A 17,781-nucleotide genomic window follows, 5' to 3' on the forward strand; every position below is an offset into this window, starting at 1 on the left:
TCCATAAAGATAGTGTCTCCACATTTTAAGTGCAAATACAACGGCTCCGAGTTCGAGATCATGTGTCGTATAGTTTCGTTCATGAATTTTGAGTTGTCGAGAAGCATAAGCAATGACTTTCGTTCGTTGCATCAATACACACCCAAAACCATGTTTTGAGGCATCGCAATATACAACAAAGTCATCATTGCCTTCGGGAAGTGACAAGATAGGAGCGGTGGTTAGCTTCGTTTTCAAGATTTGGAATGCGGATTCATGTTCGGTCGCCCAAATGAATTTCTTTCCCTTGTGAGTCAATGCGGTTAGAGGACGTGCAACCAAAGAGAAATTTTCAATGAATCTACGATAGTACCCGGCGAGACCCAAAAATTGACGAATGTGAGTAGGAGTAGTAGGAGTCTCCCATTTGCTAATGGCTTCGATTTTCGTTGGATCGACTTTAATACCTTGGTCACTTACAACATGACCAAGAAATTGAACTTCCTTTAACCAAAATTCACACTTGGAGAATTTGGCATAGAGTTGTTCTTGTCTTAAAAGTTCAAGCACAAGTCGGAGATGTTGTTCGTGCTCTTCTTCATTTTTAGAATAGATCAATATGTCATCGATGAACACAATAACGAATTTATCGAGATACGGTTTGCACACGCGGTTCATAAGATCCATGAACACCGCCGGTGCGTTAGTGAGACCAAATGGCATGACAAGGAATTCATAACTACCATAACGAGTTCGGAAAGCGGTTTTGGAGACATCTTCCCCCTTAACCCTCAATTGATGATAACCCGAGCGGAGATCGATTTTCGAATATACACAAGACCCTTGTAGTTGATCAAAGAGGTCATCGATGCGAGGAAGAGGATATCGGTTCTTAACCGTCAATTTATTTAGTTCACGATAATCAATGCACATTCGTAGGGATCTGTCTTTCTTTTTAACAAACAAAATTGGAGCGCCCCAAGGTGAATGGCTAGGTTGGATAAAACCTCGATCAAGTAGTTCTTGGATTTGACTTTGCAATTCTTGCATTTCAGATGGAGCGAGTCTATATGGTGCACGTGCTACGGGTGCGGCTCCCGGAATAAGATCGATTTGGAATTCAACCGGTCGATGAGGCGGAAGACCCGGCAATTCGTCGGGAAATACATCGGAATAGTCACTAACAATTGGCACATCATCGATGTGCTTCTCATCGGACTCGACTTTCTTAACGTGAGCAAGGATCGAAAAACAACCCTTACGGAGTAGTTTTCTAACTTTAACACACGAAACGAGGTTGAGTCCGGTGCAACTCTTATCGCCATAGACGATCAAAGGTTCACCATTCTCGATAGGAATTCGGATTGCGTTAAGATCACAAAGAATGTGAGATTTCGTTTTGACTAACCAATTCATACCGATTATTACATCAAAGCTTCCTAGTTCCATGGGTATCAAATCAATTTCAAATTCCTTACCCAAAATGTTCATCGTACACCCCCGGTAATATGTGTCGGCACTTAATAGTTTCCCGTTAGCCACTTCAATGGTATAAGTGGTATCTAATGGAAGAGGTGGAGTGCTAAAAGAATGAGTCAAAGTCTTGGATACAAAGCATTTATCGGCACCTGAATCGAATAAGCAAGAGACATAAGAATTGTTGAGAAGAAACGTACCCGTGACTAGTTCAGTGTCATCCCGGGCTTCCTCGGTGTTGATGTTGAAAGCTCAGCCGCGCGTGTTGGGGTTATCTTTCTTCTTTGGGCATGCATTTCTATAATGACCTGTTTGACCACATTCGTAACAAGTGCCCGTCTTTGGTGCATTGGGCCACTTTCGAGCAACGGGAGTGGCACTTTTACAATCGTTGGCCTTATGACCAACTCCTTGGCACCGGTGGCAAATTAACTTGCCACATTCACCAAAGTGATGTTTGTTGCATTTGTTGCAAAGAGGTAGGTTCCCGGCATAACCCCTCTTGCCGTCGGAGGTGTAAGGCTTCTTAGCAAAGTTGTTGTTGCTTGATTGGGAGGGTTCCCACTTTCTTTTGTTGCCGCCTGATTTATCCTCGGCCTTAGGTGCCGGAACTACGATTTCGTCAACCGTTTGAATTAGTTGGCGAGCCATGTTCATAGCGGCTTGATGAGTAGTGGGTTTGGATGACATCACCCCTTGTTTGATGCTTTTTGGAAGACCGAGCATGTAGAGCTCAATCCTTTGAGATTCGGGGTTAACAAGATTAGGACACATCAAGGATAGTTCGGCGAAGCGTTGATTATAAGCTTTAAGATCGTTTCCGACCGCTTTCAAAGCTCTTAGTTCTTCCTCAAGCTTTCGGGTTTCTTCGCGCGGAAAATATTCAACAATCATATTTTCCTTTAGATCGGCCCAAGAGAGGGCATGAGCTTCATCGGTACCCACCGATTGAACATAGGTGTTCCACCATGTTAGAGCAATTCCGGAGAAAGTGTGAGTGGAGTATTTGACCTTGTCTTGGTCCCGACAACCGCTTATGCTAAAGACGGCTTCCGTTTGCTCAAACCATCGGGTGAGCACGACCGGTCCCCCGGTTCCATCAAAAGTGTGAGGTTTGCACCCCATGAAAGCTTTAAAGGAGCATCCCTCGTTTGAGTTTCCGGCTCCATTGTTGCTGTTGTTGTTGTTGTTGTTGTTGTTGTTGTTGTGGTTGTTATTATTATTGTTGTTGGATGAGTGACCGACCATGGCTGCATCTACGGCGGTAGCTATCATCCGTTCGAGAGCTTGTTCGGGAGTTTCATTGCGGCGTACACGACGAGGAGCCATTGTTCCTTCAAGACACAAGAATATCATTGATTAGTATTCTCAATAATACTAACCGTGATATAGAATAAAGATAAAGGGAAGTTTTTCCTCGACTCGCCTTAAATTCTTTATGTCATAATGTCGGAATGTTCATATGAGTCACCGTAATATAATCCCGGAAATTATATTACCCTGATTCATATGTGCATTCGACATCATTTCATATAGTCAAGGTGGCGCGTCAATCAAATTAAACAACGGGAGATTAAGATGAACTAAGATTAGATATGAGTAGAAGCGTTCGAGTATAAATGCACAAGTAGTCAAGTAATTCCTACTTCAAGTCTATATGCCGGTTGTAGTCTAGACTCACCAATGTACCCTATGACTCGAGGTTGACACCAATGAACTCTAAATCCCTACAACCAACGCTCTGATACCATCTGTAGCGACCCGACCAAATCGTCATTGACGGCGCCGTCTACTTAGGTCCCGTTACGTGATCATAAGTCTTTAAAACAACGTTTGACCAAAAGATATGTCGCATTCATTTCAAATGTAAAGGTTGTTCAAGTTTACAAGAATAGTTCCACCACAAGTTACGATACAAAGTTTTAAGTACAAATGAAACTTATGCGACACAATTTAAAAGTATCCAAAAGACGCTCCATGTATGCATATATACTCGACATCCAATGCAAATATCAAAATAATGAGCGGAAGCATGTATCATGTATCGTTCAAGGACCTGAGAAAAACATAGAAATCTGTCAACGAAAACGTTGGTGAAATCATAGGTTCAAGTAAGTAAGTACAAGTGAACCACAAGATTTGCATCAATGAAATAATAGTAATACATTCCAAAAGTTTGTTTCACGAGCACCCAATTATCAATGCTTAACATTTCCTTCCATTGAACCCCATCACTTAGTGCTAGAACATACACTGTTTCTCGAAAATATATTTCATTCGTAAACGGTAGCGAACCGTTTGAATGAGGGTTTGTCAAACCCATATGGATCCATACAACATAAGTTCTCGCTTACACCCGGCAAGTGTAACTAATGATAATCGAATTGAGGATTTTGTTCTAAACTCGTATGTAGAATGTTTGTTTTCCTGTACTTGTGTTCACTTAGTAAAAGAAATGTTTATGTTTTCTCATCCCAAATGTAAGTTCAAAAAGAGTAAGAGTGGGACTATGATCTCACCTTGAATGCACGAGTAGTAAAGTACTTCAACAAGTAAATGTGTGCAAAGAACAATGCTAGTCTTGACCTAAACAAATAGGTTGTATCAATAACGATAGTCACGATTGGTCAAAGATGTTCAATTAGTCCTATGGCTCGTTACGACTCGATTAATATAGCATGTGAATCAATTTGTCAAGTTTCATGCACGATACAAGTAGTTAAGTATGTTAGAACGATTGTATAATCGTTTGGTTAAGTTTGACTAAAAGTCAAACTTGGTCAAAGTCAAAGTCAACGGGGTCGGGTCGGGTATCCGACAATTTTCCCAAGACGAGAAGTCATATAAGAGCCTAATAGTCAAGTTTCATGTTAAACGGAGTTTTAGTTAAGCGGAAACATTTTTGTGACATTTAAAAACAAAAGAGAGTGGCCTGGGGCTTTTGCGCGGCGCGCACTGGGTTGCGCGGCGCGCACCCAAGTGCAATTTCTGGTCAGAACTCAACCAAGAAGGCAAACATCTGGGATCTCTGATTCTGCGCGGCGCGCGGGTAAATGCGCGGCGCGCAATACCTGGGAATCATGCAGTTTGCAGAAAAAAAATGGTCCAAGTCACGAACCAAAATACAATATAACACATTTCATGCACCGAAAACACTTAAAACGCATAACCTATATCATTAGAAAGGTAATTTGACAAGGAAAACAACTAAGCACATTTCATCAAGAAATTCATCACTAACAACAACCAAAAACCGCATTAAACGTTCATAATCAAAGTTTCAAGTTCTAAAACGCATTTTATGATTCGGGCAACCAATTTACATGTATGATATGCCGTTTCGAAGGTAATCATACACACATTGCAACAAAATTCTTATCTACAATATTTCATAGCATTTGGTGCATCAAAAGTTCATCTAAAGCTTATCAAACCCTAATCCAAGTTCACAAAATCACTAATCATGTTCTTGGAGTTTCCTTAATCAACCTATACATCAAAACGAAGCTAATGATACTAGTAACACTTTTAAAACATGCACTTTAACAATCTAACAACATTTGATCATTCAAAATCAAAGATTTAGCAAGCAAATTTTCATAATGAACTAGTTACACCAAAAACAACGAATCGAGCATACAAATTACATACACGACATCACGATGAGCCATAGACACTAATTAACAACTTTATAAGTCAAGAACACGAATTTAAAGAAATCTAGAGTTTTAGAAATGTTACCCAAACTTGATGATATTGGTATCAAAATGTAGAGGATGAAGAGAGGATCACAAATATGTAGTTTATTTTGTTGTAAGCCTCCTAGATCGAATTTAGATGATGATTGAATGAATTTGGTAAATGGGTGTGTGTTCTTGCTAGAGAGAAAGAGAGAGAGATGGAGATGATAATGAATGGGTGAAAGGGGTTTGACCCTTTGACCTAGTCAAGGGTTTGATCCCTTGTCAAGTTTAGTCCCTCAACTTTCGTTCGGGTGCGGGAATTACCTAAACGAGATAATTTAAAACGCGTATCAACGGGAGATGTTATAAACATATAACGGACTTTATATTAGTATAACGGAAAAGTAAAAGGAAAAAGGCGGGATGTTACACTTTTATACTTGTACCTTGCATGAAACATGACAATTTGATTCACATGCTATTATAATCGAGTCGTAACGAGCCATAGGACTAATTGAACACTTTGACCGACCGTGTTTACCGATATTAATACAAACCTATTTGTTTAGGTCAAGACTAGCATTCGTTCTTGCACACGTTTACTTGTTGAAGTACTTTTACATACGTGCACTCAAGGTGAGATCATAGTCTCACTTTTACTCTTTGAACTTACATTTGGGATGAGAAAACATAAACGTTTCTTTTTAACTAAGTGAACACAAGTACAGGAAAACAAACATTCTACATACGAGTTTAGAACAAAATCCTCAATTCGATTATCATTAGTTACACTTGCCGGGTGTAAGCGAGAACTTATGTTGTATGGATCCATATGGGTTTGACAAACCCTCATTCAGACGGTTCGCTACCGTCTATGAATGAAATATATTTTCGAGAAACAGTGTATGTTCTAACACTATTGTGATGGGGTTCTATGGAAGGAATGTTAAGCATTGATAATTGGGTGCTCGTGAATATTAACTTTTAGAATGTATTAATATTATTTCAATGATATAAATCTTGTGGTTCACTTGTACTTACTTACTTAAACCTATGATTTCACCAACGTTTTCGTTGACAGATTTCTATGTTTTTCTCAGGTCCTTGAACATTTTGTGATACATGCTTCCGCTCATTACTTTTGATACTTGCTTGGATGTCGAGTATACATGCATACGTGGAGCGTCTTTTGGCTACTTTTAAATTGTGTCGCACATGTTTCAATTGTACTTTAAACTTTGTAACGTAACTAGTTGTCGAACTTGTAACGCCCCTGGAATTTCCAACGTTATTTTATTAATAATTATTATTATTAATACGTGTGATAAAACGAATGTATGTTATTACATTTACATGTTGCCATGACTTAACGTACTTGACTTTAATTGCCCGAAACGTCTTTGTGACACCCGGAACTTTCACGAATAATATTTTAAGATATTATTTGCATTAATGATTAGTTTTATTAATCATTTTAATTAACTAAGGTTATTAGTTAGTTACTTGGGCTTTTAATCAGATTAACTTGTTAATTACATACATACTTGGGCTTTTAAGTGAACTTGGGCTTTATTAGTGTAATGGACTCTTGATGTTGGGCTTCTAAGCCCACCCTACATTACTAATGAACTTGGTTAGTCCACTAAGATCATGTAAGTGTCACCTTAAATTGTAACTAGTTAGTTTCATACAATAGGAATCTAGTTTGCATGTGATCCCCATGTAACTCCACCCATTAACCACCTTTATGAACTTTACATGCTAATAACCATTAAACTTAGCCACCCCCCCTTTGAAGATGCTGCAGGCCGTGGCCTAAGATGGGCACAAAGGGAGTTCAAATATTTTTTTCATTACTTGTTTACTAGCATTACTCTTCACAATTCAAACACACACTCATCTCTCATTTTTTTCCCTCAAACATTTCCTCTCTTTTCTCTCTAAGTTGTAAGTAAATTGGACTTTCTTTCTTCCTTCTTTTCTTGATAAAAACCGTGACCCTTGATGCATCCATCATCATCATTTGTTATTTATTACATGTTCTTGATTATTGTTTAACTACTTGTCTTTATAATTGTTGCAACTTACTTACATGTTTCCAAGAATAAACTTCCTAGTTTGATTCTTCTTTTATCTTGTTAAAACAAGAACAACAAGAACATATACTTTTTAGATATGTTCTACATTTGTTATTTTTAAAAGATTAATGTTCATGTGTTGATAAACTCATGTTTGTAAGTCATGTTAGTAAACTTTAAAGTTTACTTTCTTAAAGATCAACCTTTGGTTTGAATCTTTAAAGTATGAACAACAATGAACTAATTACTTGTTTAAATTAGTTTGTTACTTCTTTTACTTGCACTTTTAATTTCATGTTGTTGGTTGTATTTGGTCAAATGTTACTAGTTAACTTTGATCTCATTAATCTTGAACTTAAAGTTAACTTTAAGAGTTCAAGAACATGTAAATGAAACTTTTAATTATAACTTGGTACACTTATGGTAGATCTAGACTTTTGAGTCTTGGATCTTCAAGATCAAACTATGAACTATGTTCTACAACTCAAGATCTTGATTTCATAAGTTTACTTCAAGTTGTAACTTGCTTTTACTTCTAAAGTTCATGTAAGTGTTAGATCTAAGACCTTGATGTAACTTTGGTTCATCAACTTCATACAACTCTTAAGTGAGTTGATCTACATGTCTTAGACTCACACTTGTGTCATAATTGTCAAAACTTAGTTAGTATTACTTTTACACTTCATGTAAGTGTCAAACCTAAGACTTTGATGTAACTTTGGTTCATCAAACTACATGCAACTCTTAAGTGAGTTGTGCTTCATGTCTTAGACTTGCACTAGGGTTGTGATGGTCAAGACTTGGTTAAGATGATGTAGATACATCAATGAGTTGTAAACTTGAAGCTATATGCATCAAGGATGAGAACCATGATGAACATCAAGCACCAAGACCACCGGAACTCACTTAAACTTACTGTTTCTGTCCAAACCTACTGACCTGCTGTTTCTGTAACAGACCAGCAGACCTGGGCTGTTCTAACCATTATTTTTAGATTTATCTTTTCGAGTAGATAACTTTTCATATAGGACTCATCTTAATCTGAGTTACGGTTTAGGATTTATGGCCCTCCGATCGTTACTATGTCCTTTAACGTTGTGCAGAAATTTCTGAACTACTCGCACTTAGACCATCGTCACGGTCAAACAAAGATGAGTTTGCTTCTATAAATTTTACCACACTTAAAGGACTCATATACGGAGCCATGGCCACTGGTCTCACCTTGTTTCAGTAAGGGTAGAGGCCGTGGTGACTGACTGAAGTCAGCCTTTGTTTTAAACTACTTTCATAAACGAAACCTACTTTACACCTTTTGTTAAATGATGAATGATGATGACCCTTAAGACCTTATTTACATACTTTTAAACCTATTAAGACAATTTACTGACTTAGTACTATTTGCCTTAGGTTGAGGACCTTCGGACCGATTACTTGCACACCTTTTCAGAACCGACTTTACGACTACATTATCATTGTGAGTTATAGCATTCCCTTTTTACTTTAAACTTATTTTGGGAACTAAGAATACTGCGGATTTTATGTTTTACATACTAGGCACGAGTACTTAAACTTATATATGTGTGGGTTATACAACGGCATAAACATTCCCTTTAGCTCGGTAACGTTTAATCATTGGTTTTTGAACCGTGAACGCGAATCTTAGATATGGATCTATAGGGTTTGACATCCCCACTCGGGCTAGTAGCGCTAGCATTTAACGAGTTTTTAATACTTCGTAGACATACGCACTTGCCAAGTGTACTTTCAGGGGGTATAAACGTTAAGTTAGTTACCAAGTACCCACGGTTAACATATACTTTATCATACTGTTTTGAAACGCTCTTTGTAGCACTGAAATCTCGTGGCCTACCTTACATACTGTTATACTTAAACTACAGCTCACCAACCTTTGTGTTGATGTTTTAAGCATGTTTTTCTCAGGTGCTTGAGGTTAGCTTCCGCTGTGTACTAGTCGTGCTGTAGACACCCGCTGCTTAGAGTTGTTATCGCATGAACTACTTTATTTTGCATTCAAACATTCGTACTTTTGAACTATGACTTGTAACGACCATTGTGGTCACATACACTTATTATTTGCTTCTACTTAGTGAAGCATGCTTTTGAAATGTAAAACATTTGATGTCGGTTATGACATCACCTTTTTATCGTGAATGCAACTTCTTTAATTACAGCATATAGTACTTAACCTTGTAATGATCCTGTTGTTGATGATTCATACACGATGGTTTTGTACGAGGCATCACATTTGGTATCAGAGCATTGGTTGTAGGGAATTAGGTTGCATTAGTGAGTCTAAGACCGACCCGAGTAGGATTCACTAATAGGACTAATCAACAACTTGCTAGTTTACGTGTTTCTGCTGAACTTACTGCATGCTGCTGCTTACTTTTACTGCTATATGCCGTATGCTACTACATGATTTCACTACTGCATGATATTACTTGCTTTCGATTGCATGCTACTTCTGTATGATTCGTTATTATTGCCATGCTACTTATTGTTATACATGATTTAAACTGTTGGCCTAATACGTGCTTGCTTATGACTTACTGACATGGAAAATTTATTTTTCCTTGTTCAGATGTCGGATGTACCACCTGCTAGCGTTTTGGGCAGTTCGGACTCAGACTCCACCACACCACCTGCTACTGTTGCTGATACACCGGTTCCGTTACCCACTAGTGATCCCGGCGCTTCGTCTTCCGGAGCGAGTAGTAGTGCGCCAGCACCTGTGACTACTTCTGACCCTACGGAGATTCCAGCTCCGTCAGCTCCCGGACCCTCGGGGTCACAGGCCCGCATCGGTGGGATTGAGATTCCCGCGGAGTTCGGGGAAGGGTCGTTTCGTAACCACATGCGCACGCCTTGCCGATGCACTCCCGACGGACGTTTAGTGCCGATTCCGCCAGGCAGACACAGACAGATGTTGACCGCCTTCAGACTGCCAGTTGAGCCACCCGTGTCGCCACCACATGATTCAGACGACGGGTCTTCCACTGATGCTCCATCAGACGACACCTCTTCGGATGACTCCAGTGATGATGAGGATCCCGCTGACGTACCTATTCAGGAACCCTCCACACCGCCGAAGAAGCGGTACCGCCCTGATGGCACCATTATTCCAGGGGTGAATGGAGGTCGTGCTTTCACTGACGCTTTTGGTCGGCGTCGGAGGGTTACTGCCCGTAAGCGGCTTGTACCGTACCCTGCCGACCCACAGATACGTAAGGTTCCCCGTTACGTATTGACTACTCCTGGAACCGTACCGCCTAGATTTAGATACGGACCATCCCCATCTAGGGACATACCGTCTACATCCAGAGCTGGACCATCTACTTCAGCACCACCCGCACCATCGGCAGCACCAGCACCATCCGCTCCACCGGCCCACCTGCACCGCCAGCACCGCCTGCCCCACCAACTCCCACTGTCGAGGAATTGACAAGGGAGGTGGGAATCCTCCAAGCTCGGGTTACTGAGCTCGAGGAGCAGTTGGCTCAGGTTTTAGACACCCTACACCCACCTTCACTGTAGGACTTTTGTATTAGATTTCATGATGTAATCTAGTTATAGATTCTTGTATTATTTATGTATTGTACGGACTTATTCAGATGTATGAAACTTATTATTATTAATGAATGGAACTTTGCGTTATTAAATTCTTGCACGATGTTCTATTTACATTACTGTACGATGATTCTGTGGTATTTATACCTAGATGCGTTATTTAATAACATGAGATGTTTTGTTTTCATGTTGGTTGCTATATACTATATTACTACTATATTGAATGCTGGATTTTGACTTGGGTCAAAATTTTTGTTTAGAATATCATGGCTAACGGAAGATCCACACCTACCGCCGCCCAGATTGAGGACATGATCAACGAACGGGTCGCTGCAGCCCTAGCAGAAAGAAATCTCCAAGCTCCACCGCCACCACCACTGGTTATTCCACCCACTCGAAATGGGTGTACATACAAGGAATTCCAGAGCTGCAAACCGCATAACTTCAGCGGCACCGAGGGACCAGTTGGTCTCACCAGATGGTTCGAGAAACTTGAATCAGTATTCTGAGTTAGCAACTGTTCGGAGGACAACAAGACCAAGTTTGCATCTTGCACGCTATCTGACGGCGCGCTAACGTGGTGGAACACGCTAGCTCAAGCGAAAGGCATTGACGAGGCGTATGCTACGCCATGGGAGGAATTCAAGGCTGCTATGATTGATGAGTATTGTCCGAGAACCGAAATCCAGAAGATGGAAATCGAATTTATGCAGTTAAAGGCCGTTGGGAACGACCTTGATGGTTACAACAGGAGGTTTCTTGAGTTAGCTCTTATGTGCCCGACAATGGTCACACCGGAATTTAAGCGTATGGAGAGATACTCCTGGGGACTCCCTAAGTCCATCAAAGGAAACGTCACCTCATCCAAACCACCGAATGTTCCTGAAGCAATGCGCATGGCGCATACTCTCATGAATCAGATTCTTATTGATGAGCCGGAAAAGGCTAAGTTTGAGGCTGGTAGTAGCGAAAAGAGGAAATAGGACAACAACCACAACAACAACAACAACAACAACAGGGGGAGAAACTACGATCAAACCCCCGCCAAGAGGCACAACAACGGTGGAAATCCTAATCCCAACAACAACACCAACACCAACCCGAACTACAAAGGAACCTTACCTCAATGTAAGCGATGTTACAAGCACCACACTGGGTATTGCAATGTTGTCTGCGAGAAGTGCCAACGGGCTGGGCATATCGGGAAAGACTGCAAGGTCACCACTTTGAATGGGAAGCCAAACACCAATGGACCTAAGAAGTGCTACGAATGTGGACAGACGGGCCATTTCAGAAATGCGTGCTCAAACAAGTGAAAAGACGGAGGACCACCGCGAGGTAGAGCTTTTAATGTTAATGCAAGGGATGCACGCGGTAACCCCGACTTGGTGACAGGTATATTCACAATCAACAATCTTTTAGCTTCTGTCTTGTTTGATACTGGTGCGGATAGAAGTTATGTATGTAGACATTTTTGCGATAAGATTAATTGGTCATTAGTCCCGTTAAAAGAAAGTATGCTTGTCGAGGTCGCCAATGGAAAACTTGAAAAGGTTGACCATATTATTCGTGGAGCTATTATCAACATAGCTGGTGCAGATTTCAAAATTGATTTGATACCTATCAACCTGGGAAGCTTTGACGTGATCGTTGGTATGGATTGGTTGAGCAAGATAAAGGCCGATATTATCTATGGAGATAAAGCACTTCGCATACCACAAGGAGATGGCGAACCACTGGTTATCTATGGAGAGAGATGTACCTCGAAGTTGGACCTCATTAGTTGCGTGAAAGCGCAAAAGATTATGAAGAAGGGACGTTTTGCTGTCCTAGCACATGTGAAAGCGGTAGAAACTGAGGTGAAGAGCTTAAACGACGTTCTAATTGTGAACGAATTTCCCGATGTCTTCCCAGAGGAATTGCCTGGATTGCCGCTGCAGAGAGCCGTAGAGTTTCACATTGATTTAGTTCCAGGAGCTGCACCTGTAGCTCGCGCACCTTATAGACTCGCACCTTCCGAGATGCAAGAATTACAGAGTCAACTACAAGAACTACTTGATCGAGGATTTATCCAACCAAGTTTCTCGCCTTGGGGCGCACCTGTTCTGTTTGTGAAGAAGAAGGATGGATCCTTCTGTATGTGTATCGACTACCGTGAACTCAACAAATTGACTATCAAGAATCGGTATCCTCTTCCACGAGTTGATGATCTTTTTGATCAACTACAAGGATCGAGCGTTTACTCAAAGATCGATTTGCGATCCGGATATCACCAGCTGAGGGTGAAGGAAAGTGACGTGATGAAAACTGCATTCAGGACCCGTTATGGTCATTATGAGTTTCTCGTGATGCCGTTCGGTTTAACAAATGCACCTGCCGTGTTCATGGACCTCATGAATCGTGTCTGCAAGCCTTACTTGGATAAGTTTGTTATCGTCTTCATATATGATATCCTCATCTACTCAAAGAGCGAAGAAGAACATGAGCAACACCTCCGATTAGTGCTTGAACTCTTAAGACAAGAGCAACTTTACGCCAAATTCTCCAAGTGCGAATTTTGGTTGAAGGAAGTACAGTTTTTGGGTCATGTTGTGAGCGACCAGGGTATCAAAGTTGATCCCGCCAAGATTGAAGCCATCAGCAAGTGAGAGACCCCCACTACTCCGACGCATATTTGCCAATTCCTAGGCTTCGCCGGTTACTACCGAAGATTCATCGAAGGATTTTCTCTGATTGCGCGTCCTTTGACCGCGCTGACTCACAAGGGCAAGAAGTTCATTTGGGAACCCGCACACGAATCAGCATTTCAAACTTTGAAGAAGAAGTTAACCTCCGCACCTATCCTATCGCTTCCCGAAGGCAGTGACGATTTCGTTGTTTATTGTGATGCATCGAAGAGTGGTTTTGGTTGTGTACTGATGCAACTATCAAAGGTTATTGCCTATGCCTCCCGCCAATTGAAGATTCACGAGCGGGACTACACTACACATGATCTTGAACTTGGAGCCGTTGTCTTTGCACTCAAATTATGGAGACATTATCTGTATGGAAATAAGAGCACTATCTTCACCGACCACAAGAGTCTCCAGCACATCTTTGATCAAAAGCAACTAAATATGAGACAGCATCGATGGATCGAGACGCTCAACGACTACGATTGTGAACTCCGTTATCACCCTGGCAAGGCCAATGTTGTAGCTGACGCTTTAAGCCGAAAGGAGAGGACGGAACCTCTTCGTGTTAGGGCTCTGAACATCACCATCCATTCGAACCTCAACAGCTAGATCAGAGTAGCCCAAGATGAGGCTCTCAAAGAGGAGAACATATCTCACGAACATTTGAACATACTTGTCTCTCGATTCAAGGTTAGGGAGTCTGGACTCCGATGTTATGCCGGAAGAATTTGGATACCTTATTATGGAGATCTACGAAACCTGATACTTGATGAAGTACACAAATCGAGATATTCAATTCACCCCGGTGCGGGCAAGATGTACCACGACCTTAAAGAACAGTATTGGTGGCCGAATCTTAAGAAGGACGTTGCGACTTATGTTGGTAAGTGTTTGACTTTCTCAAAGGTTAAAGGCCGAGCATCAGAGACCTTCTGGTTTACTCCAACAGCCGGAGATCCCACAATGGAAGTGGGAAAGGATCACAATGGATTTCATTACTAAGCTGCCGAAGACGGTGGGCGGATACGATACTATTTGGGTTATTGTTGACCGCCTTACCAAATCTGCACACTTTCTAGCGATGAAGGAAACAGATACGATGGAAAGACTTGCTCAATTATACATTAAGGAGGTAGTATCTCGTCATGGTGTACCTTTATCGATCATCTCCGATCGCGATCCCCGTTTTGCTTCAAGATTTTGGTGTTCTTTGCAAGAAGCCATGGGAACTCGTCTCGACATGAGTACTGCTTATCATCCTCAGACTGACGGTCAAAGTGAACGAACGATTCAGACCTTGGAGGACATGCTGCGTGCATGTGTCATTGATTTTGGAAAGGCCTGGGAAAGGCATTTGCCACTCGCCGAATTCTCGTACAACAACAGTTATCACTCGAGCATTAATGCTGCACCCTTTAAAGCATTATATGGCCGTAAGTGCCGATCTCCTATTTGTTGGGCCGAAGTAGGCGAAAAGCAAATCACCGGACCCGAGGTAGTCCACGAAACGACGGAGAAGATTGCTCAGATTCAAGCTAGACTTAAAACTGCCCGTGATCGCCAAAAGAGTTATGCCGATATTAAACGTAAAGACTTTGAATTCAACGTTGGTGATCGTGTAATGTTAAAGGTTGCACCTTGGAAAGGTGTAATCCGTTTTGGAAAACGTGGAAAGTTGAACCCACGATACATTGGTCCTTTTGAAATCTTGGAACGTGTTGGACCCGTTGCTTACCGTTTGGATCTACCAGCACAATTGAGCTCAGTTCATCCTACCTTCCATGTGTCAAACTTGAAGAAGTGTCTTGCTGCACCAGAACTTATCATACCATTGGAAGAGCTTACAATTGATGACAAACTCCACTTTGTGGAGGAACCTGTTGAGATTATGGATCGTGAGATCAAAACTTTGAAACGCAACAAGATTCCGATCGTCCGAGTGCGATGGAATGCCAAACAAGGACCTGAGTTTACTTGGGAGCGAGAGGATCAAATGATGCGGAAGTATCCTCACCTTTTCCCGACTCCTCCATCTACCTCAGCTTAAATTTCGGGACGAAATTTTCTTTAACATGTGGGTAATATAACGACCCTGGAATTTCCAACGTTATTTTATTAATAATTATTATTATTAATACGTGTGATAAAACGAATGTATGTTATTACATTTACATGTTGCCATGACTTAACGTACTTGACTTTAATTGCCCGAAACGTCTTTGTGACACCCGGAACTTTCACGAATAATATTTTAAGATATTATTTTCATTCATGATTAGTTTTATTAATCATTTTAATTAACTAAGGTTATTAGTTAGTTACTTGGGCTTTTAATCGGATTAACTTGTTAATTACATACATACTTGGGCTTTTAAGTGAACTTGGGCTTTATTAGTGTAATGGACTCTTGATGTTGGGCTTCTAAGCCCACCCTACATTACTAATGAACTTGGTTAGTCCACTAAGATCATGTAAGTGTCACCTTAAATTGTAACTAGTTAGTTTCATACAATAGGAATCTAGTTTGCATGTGATCCCCATGTAACTCCACCCATTAACCACCTTTATGAACTTTACATGCTAATAACCATTAAACTTAGCCACCCCCCTTTGAAGATGCTGCAGGCCGTGGCCTAATATGGGCACAAAGGGATTTCAAATATTTTTTTCATTACTTGTTTACTAGCATTACTCTTCACAATTCAAACACACACTCATCTCTCATTTTTTTCCCTCAAACATTTCCTCTCTTTTCTCTCTAAGTTGTAAGTAAATTGGACTTTCTTTCTTTCTTCTTTTCTTGATAAAAACCGTGACCCTTGATGCATCCATCATCATCATTTGTTATTTATTACATGTTCTTGATTATTGTTTAACTACTTGTCTTTATAATTGTTGCTACTTACTTACATGTTTCCAAGAATAAACTTCCTAGTTTAATTCTTCTTTTATCTTGTTAAAACAAGAACAACAAGAACATATACTTTCTAGATATGTTCTACATTTGTTATTTTTAAAAGATTAATGTTCATGTGTTGATAAACTCATGCTTGTAAGTCATGTTAGTAAACTTTAAAGTTTACTTTCTTAAAGATCAAACTTTGGTTTGAATCTTTAAAGTATGAACAACAATGAACTAATTACTTGTTTAAATTAGTTTGTTACTTCTTTTACTTGCACTTTTAATTTCATGTTGTTGGTTGTATTTGGTCAAATGTTACTAGTTAACTTTGATCTCATTAATCTTGAACTTAAAGTTAACTTTAAGAGTTCAATAACATGTAAATGAAACTTTTAATTATAACTTGGTACACTTATGGTAGATCTAGACTTTTGAGTCTTGGATCTTCAAGATCAAACTATGAACTATGTTCTACAACTCAAGATCTTGATTTCATAAGTTTACTTCAAGTTGTAACTTGCTTTTACTTTTAAAGTTCATGTAAGTGTTAGATCTAAGACCTTGATGTAACTTTGGTTCATCAACTTCATACAACTCTTAAGTGAGTTGATCTACATGTCTTAGACTCACACTTGTGTCATAATTGTCAAAACTTAGTTAGTATTACTTTTACACTTCATGTAAGTGTCAAACCTAAGACTTTGATGTAACTTTGGTTCATCAAACTACATGCAACTCTTAAGTGAGTTGTGCTTCATGTATTAGACTTGCACTAGGGTTGTGATGGTTAAGACTTGGTTAAGATGATGTAGATACATCAATGAGTTGTACACTTGAAGCTATATGCATCAAGGATGAGAACCATGATGAACATCAAGCACCAAGACCACCGGAACTCACTTAAACTTACTATTTCTGTCCAAACCTACTGACCTGCTGTTTCTGTAACAGACCAGCAGACCTGGGCTGTTCTAACCATGATTTTTAGATATATCTTTTCGATTAGATAACTTTTCATATAGGACTCATCTTAATCCGAGTTACGGTTTAGGATTTATGGCCCTCCGATCGTTACTATGTCCTTTAACGTTGTGCAGAAATTTCTGACCTACTCGCACTTAGACCGTCGTCACGGTCAAACGAAGACGAGTTTACTTCTGTAAATTTTACCACACTTAAAGGACTCATATACGGAGCCATGGCCACTGGTCTCACCTTGTTTCAGTAAGGGTAGAGGCCGTGGTGACTGACTGAAGTCAGCCTTTGTTTTAAACTACTTTCATAAACGAAACCTACTTTACACCTTTTGTTAAATGATGAATGATGATGACCCTTAAGACCTTATTTACATATTTTTAAACCTATTAATATGATTTACTGACTTATTACTATTTGCCTTA

The sequence above is a fragment of the Rutidosis leptorrhynchoides genome, chromosome 3 (assembly GCF_046630445.1).
Source record: "Rutidosis leptorrhynchoides isolate AG116_Rl617_1_P2 chromosome 3, CSIRO_AGI_Rlap_v1, whole genome shotgun sequence".
NCBI lineage: Eukaryota > Viridiplantae > Streptophyta > Magnoliopsida > Asterales > Asteraceae > Rutidosis > Rutidosis leptorrhynchoides.